Here is a 6,838-nt window from a genome sequence, read left to right as displayed (position 1 = left end):
AGACATGTGGAGCCTCTCCAGTCCTCCCGTATTGACAGTTTTCCAGAATGTGTTTAAATCTTTTGTCAGCCGATGCCCCTTTACCATTATTTTTGTTGGGGGGCTGGAGGGGTGGATAGCTCTTATTCTGCTTTTCTGTTATTTTAATGCGGGTATTAGGAGGAATAGGAGATAACGTTTTGCTTAGTTGGTCATTTTGAATTAAGAGTCTTTGCCTTTTTTTCCTAATAATAAATGTACTTCAGTCTGTCAACTTGACTCTGAGTATGGTTTTTATATAAAATGTGCTCTAATTAGTACTTTTTAGATCTTGGCTCTGGATTTATACTTTTCACAGTGTTCTCCTGTCTGCCAATTAACTGTGAAGGGTCAGAGCATGTGTTACCATACATCACAGAAACAAATATGTGCTTAATATAGAAGCTGGACATTGTCAAAACATGTGATAGTAACATTTATTAAATATTGGTGACACCGAGCAGGACCCTGTGGGGTCTTCCCAGAACAAACAGCCCCACCCCCTGTCACTATGTCCTTTGCTTGCCTCTTATCTGTAGGAAAACATTAGCTTCCTAGGCCTTCCCCAAGTTCCAAAGAGTAAATTTAACCAGAGAAGTGAGAAAATGCAGGAACAAAAAGGAAAACAGCCAAACAACGTAAAATGATAGTTCAGCCAATAAACGAAGTCAAAGATTTTTCCTTCCTCCTCAAGGGCTCTAGATAATATTCTGAGCCATGTCCTTTGAGCTGTTTTGCAGCTACTGAAACCTCCACCAGGTGGAAGTTAACTGTATGCTGCCTTCAAGCAAGTAGACCCCAGACTGGTTGGAACCAGAAGGCTGATGATGTTGACTCCTGATTATCTTACCACCAACCAGTCAGAAGAATGTTCATCCGCTCATCATGGAGCCCAGAAACCCTATCCCTCACTCTGTCTTTAAAAACCATTCCCTGAAACCCATCAGGGAGCTGGGGCTGAGCACTAGCTACCCAGACTCCTTGCCTGGTGCCTGCAGTAAACACTGCACCTTCCTTCACCACAACCCGGTGTCAGCAGATTGGCTTCACTGCGTGCAAGTGAACAGACCAAAATTTGGTTCCACACGGTGATAATAACTGCGTACAGCACTGTGCTCCAACCTTGATGTGCAGTGTTTCATGGAAGCCTCACAACTGCCCTGTTTTACAAATAAAGAGGTGAAGAAATGGCCCGAGATCACAAACTTAGGACGTGGTGGAGTGAAAATGCCCCTCCACCTGACTCGGAGGGACACGGTTCACAGCTGTGGTGTGTTTGTGTCCAGAACTTCCCCTGCCGTCCTGACGCGAGCATACACCTGTTCCTCCAACCTTGGCTGGCGTCCGCCCGCGTGCAGAAGGCAGCTCCCCGCTTTCTCGCACCCCGGCATTGCTGGGCGTCGGCCGCTTGGCTGCAGGTTCCCCTGGGGGTACTGCAGACGGGTTGGCCTCGTTCTCCCTGCGCTGCGACGACGTAAGAGTCTCGATTAGAAACGTCGCTGGCCCGTCCCTCCTCACGCGGCCCCTCCCCGAGGACGGCGGGGGCGCGCAGGCGCGGTCGGCTGGCCCGGCGGACGAGGCTTCTACCCCGGAAGCGAGGGCCTCGTGGCTGCTCTGTGGACGCAGCTCCTGGGCCCGCGTGCCTGCCTGGTGTGGACGCGCTGAGGTGGGTGTCGGAGGAGCCTTCGGGGATTCGGGGACACCCGGGGTTTCCCGGAGGACACAGTTCCCCTCAGCGAGCTCCTGGCCTGTCGCGTCCCTGAGGCAGGGCTTACCCAACTGCTCATTCGGGGAGAAGGACTGGCCCCCTGCTCAGCGCTTCCGTTTCGGTTCCTGGGGTCTCTCCTGGGCGGGCCTCGCCCCTGGGGTCCGGCCCCACCGGCACAGCTGTGCCTCTGCCGACGCCTGCTTGATTCTGGGGCTCCGAGTAGGGAGACCAACCCGAGGCCACGGGCATATTTGGACCTGGATCCTTACTTATTACAGAGTATTTTTTTTTTTTTATCCTTTTAAGAAGCAGGGTGGGAAGGGGGTGGGCATTCCCTGCTCAGCCCTTGACCGTCTTTGGCCTGGGGGACCCCTGGCCGGCCTGCGGGGCTGGGGAGAGCCTTGCAGGGAAACCAGGGAGCTCAGGTTGGGGAGCAACGGCCCCTCACTGTGCTAGGCAGCCCCAGCCCCACGGGTCTGTTGCCCAGAGCCCTCCTGCTTTCCCTGCCAGGTTTCCATCCTTCCCCAGCACGCGAATTCCTCTCCTGGGGCAGCAAAAACAAGTGAACGGGCCCGCTCACCTCAGGAGTCAGAGTCAAAAATAAAACATCTTCATTATTATAGCTTGAACATCTCTCCCTGTTCATATATATAGTTGGTGTTGACTTTATTTTTAAGTAGCCGTGGTGTATTTCATGATATGATATACCAGGAGTCCACTAGCTTTTTCTATAAAGGGACAAATAGTAAATATTTTAAGCTTTCCGTGCTATACGGTCTTGGTCCCAGCTGCACAGTACAGCAGCCATAGACAATATGCAGGCGTGTTTGGCTGTGTTCCAGTAAGACTTGATTCACCAAGACAGGTCATGCCATAGTGTGCTGACCTTGTGCTGCAACATCGTTTATTTTTTTCTGTCCCCTATTGGTGGGCATTTAGGACTTAAATATGCACATATTTCAAATTTTTAAAAATGAAGTCTAGTCGATTTATAATGTGTTATTTTCTGGTGCACAGTGTAGTGATTCATTTATACATATATATATTCCTTTTCATACTCTTTTTCGTTATAGGCCTTTACAAGTTGGCCTTGTATATAGTTCCCTGTGCTATAGAGTGGAATGTTGCTGTTTATCTATTTTATATATATTGGTTAGTATCTGCAAATCCCAAACTTCTAATTTATCCCTCCCCACCCTGTCTCCCCCATGGTAACCATGAGTTTGTTTTCTATGTTTGTAAATCTGTCTCTGTTTTGTAAATACATTCATTTATATCCTTTTATTTTTTTAGATTTCACATATAAGTGATATGGTATTTTTCTTTCTCTGTCTGGCTTACTTCACTTAGTGTGACAATCTCCGGGTCCATCCATGTTGCTGCAAAGGTGTTATTTTAGCTTTTTTATGGCTGAGTAGTATTCCCTTGTATAATTATAGCACAGCTTCTTTATCCAGTCATCTGTCAATGGACATTTAGGTTGTTTCCATGTCTTGGCTATTGTAAATAGTGCTGCTGTGAACATTAGGTTTTGGAATAGAGTTTTCTCCAGATATATGCCTAGGAGTGGGATTGCTGGATCATAGGGTAAGTCTATTTTTAGTTTCTTGAGGAATCTCCTTACTGTTTTCAGTAGTGCCTGCACCAAACTACATTCCCAGCAACAGTGTAAGAAGGTTCCCTTTTCTACAACCTAACTATGTTAATTTCTACTTGAAGGTGATTTACACCTTTCCAAAGTAAAGCCCTGCCTTAACACGAAAAACTTCACAGACCAACATGGTAATCGTTGTGCTTCAGTCATCTGGGATTAGAAAAAATGGTCAGTGTCAGAAAGGAACTACTCAAGATGAGAAGCGTTTCATCATCCACAACCGATCCAGGCTTATTTGAAAACAGCGGTGTAAGACTTTCAGTTTGCAGGCAGTGCTTGGTGTATGTATGCATTCAGACTCTTTGCAAGAAACGTTTGGCTCCTGGTGGGACAAGCTGGCCCCCAGGGTAAACCCCAGTCGGGCCACACACCACCTCCCTTGACCTGTCCTTGCGCACGACTGCGAGGGCCAGCAGCCCGTGTCTGCCCACGCAGCGGGGCGGCCTGCGAGGCCTTTTACCAGCAGGACTGCTTGCTCCCCTCTCTGACCCACCGCCCCGCCCCCATTGCCATTTTTCTCCTTCCTCCTGTTTTTTGGTTTCTCTTTACGAGGCCTTGGGCTTGTCTGAGACTCCTAACATATCCACCTTGCTGGTATCTGGTTCCAGAGTTTGTGGGTGGTAAACCTCCAGCTGCTGAGCTGGCCTGAGGGGACAGACAGCAAGAAGTTAGGATAATTTGAGGCATTCCTCGAATCTTTCAAGCTAAAAATAGAGGAGGCGGTCCTCAGACGGGGGCACTTTAAGTGCCTCTGCCTGAAGGTGGAGACCGATAATAACCTTTTAGAAAAGCAGAGCTGTACTTTTGTGAACATGGCTTTCCCTGAAGCACCTGGACACCCTCTTAGAGGGCCCACTGGGGGACAGAAATGAATTAATTTTAGCTCCTCAGCTGGTCAACAGCAGCTACATTTTGGGTGATAGATGAGTGTTGGGCAGTAGAGTTTGTCCTGAGGAGGAAAGAATAACAAACCTATTTTGATTTGTCGGCTGACATTTGAATGTGGAGCTTTGTTACGGATGTCGCCATATTGGTTTACTTGGAAAGAAGCTTTGTTTTACAGATCCAGGAAGTCATGTGTGAATTAAAGGGAGCAGGAAGATTAGGAGGGAAGAAGCAGGCCTGATGTCCTTTGCTCCATCCCTTCCAGGTGCCGCAGATCCCAGTGTCATGGTACCACAGGCAACACCGCAGTGTCCCACGTACAACGGTGTCATCTGCTCGCTCGGGGGTTCTTTCCTCCCACCTTGCAGGGGGCACTTCTCTGTCTCTGTCTTTCTGTTGTAACCTTTCCTTGAGGGGATATTTTCTTACTTAATTTTATTTTCTTCCATGTAGTTTTAACATTAGGCTATGAGTAAATTTCAAAACAGTGCTCCCCAAAATACAGAATTGAATGCAAATGGAAGGTGACCACGTCAGCCCCACTAGGACAGCAGTAATAAACGAGGCGGGTAGCACGAGGTGGCTTTGTGGACATGGTGAAATCGGACCCCTCATTCACTGCTGGTGGGAAGGTAAGACGGTGCAGCTGCTTTGGAAAACAGTTTGGCAGCCCCTCAAAAGGTTAATAAGCATAGAGTTATTTTGTGACCCAAGAATCCCCCTTTTAGATTCATTCCTGAGAGAACTGAAAACTTACATCCACACAAAAACGTGAACTTGAATCTTCATAGCAGCGTTATTCATAACAGCCCCAAACCCGAATGTTCACCAGTGGATGAATGGATAAACAAGACGTGGGCTCCCCATAAAATGGACTATTACTCAGCCGTAGACAGGGATGAAGTACTGACACGTGGCACAGGGGCGGACCTTAAAAACATTACACCAAATAAAAGAATATTGTCACTAAAGACCACATAGAATTTTATTTACATGAAATGTTCAGAACAGGCAAATCTGTAGAGATGGAAGTTAGATCAGTAGCTGCGGTGGGGTGGGGGCTAGAGAGATTGGGCGGAGATGGCCAAGGCGGAGGGGGTTTCTCTTGAGGGTGATGAAAATGTCCTCAAATGGATGGTGGTGATGGTTGCACAACTCTGTGAATATACTGAAACCCACTGAATGAGACACTTTAAATGGGCAAATTGTATGGCATGTGAGTTGTATTTCAGTAAAGCAATTTTAAAAAAAAGTAGGGTTAGTTCCTGTTGGAGCATTATATCCCTCTTCCCATGCTCGGCCAACACTTGTTCACAGGCAGGTCTAGTTTGTTGATCTGAGGACGATGGGGAAGCCCTGGCAGCATTAGGCCCTCTGCCCCGCGTGCTACGTGTATCGCCTTGTGTAATCCTTACAAGGATCAGTGATTCTGTAAATGTGAAAACAAAAATTGGAAAAGGTAGAGTTCTTGCTGAGGTCACACAATGAGGACTCAAACCTCAGTCAACCTCTGGGCCCCACGTTCCTAATGTTCCTGCCCCTGTGGCTGGGTCTGTGCAAGACAGGCAGGCTTAGGTGGGCACCTGACCCCACCTGATTAGGACCGTGTCAAATCAGATTGTAGCTGGAATGGTCGCCCTTGGAAGAACATTGGGAGGGAGGGCTGAGATCCTGCAGTCCTGCTGTGTCTAAGTGCGCCCCCTCCTGGTGCGACCACTGCCTACTCTTGACAGGAAAAAAGGCTCCTTGGTACATGGGGGAGCAGACTCAGGGCCCAGGGATCCTGTCTTCAGGTTGACCCTGAGAAAGGGGATTATTAGCCACATTTATAGAAAAGGAAGCAGGCTCAGAGGAGGGAAGTAACGTGGCCCAGAGTCTTCCACAGGTGAGCGTGGAGTGATGCGGGCTGGGGATGGGGCTGTCCTGAGTCACAGGCAGGTGGAGCCTTTATCAAGAGCATGTTTGCCAAACGGGGTCCCCTCCTTCTGGCGTCAGAAATGGCCGGGTTGTAGGAGCCCAGCCCAGACCCACTGAATCAGAATCTCTGGTGGAGGGGTAGGTCCAGGAATTTGCAGTGAACCCCTGGGTGGTTTCAGGGCTCGCTGTCTGCAAACCACTGACCATGCCAAGGGAGGGGCTGAGCCCCCACTCCTGCCCCTGGTCCCAGGCATTTAATGGTTGTTTCACGGGCTCTTGAGGTGAAGTGTTAGGCAGACCTGACCCTAGATCATGCGATTCTGACCCTGGGCCTTTGAATATGTGTAGCATCAGGCAGTTGGAGTGAAAGGCAGTATTACGTCTCTTACTAGAGACGAAGAAACTGAGGCACAGAGGGGCCAGGTGACGTGTCTCACATCGTACGGTTGGGATTTGACCCCAGGAGTGTCTGAGTTCAAGTCTACCACTTGTCAGTTATACCTGTTTCTGCCTCCAAAGATGGGCAGCCTAGGGTCCAGGGTGGGGCTGGGTCACCTCAGAGCAGTTTGGTTTTGTCTTGTTTTTGTGTTATAATGGGCGACCTCCCTGGCCACAAGGAACCAGGCAGTGCTGAGCTTTGGGGAGAAAGAAGGCCT

Source organism: Vicugna pacos, chromosome 1 (genome assembly GCF_048564905.1).
Source record: "Vicugna pacos chromosome 1, VicPac4, whole genome shotgun sequence".
NCBI classification, from domain to species: domain Eukaryota; kingdom Metazoa; phylum Chordata; class Mammalia; order Artiodactyla; family Camelidae; genus Vicugna; species Vicugna pacos.
The sequence above is the reverse complement of the archived record's forward strand: the minus strand, read 5'-3'. Positions refer to the sequence as shown.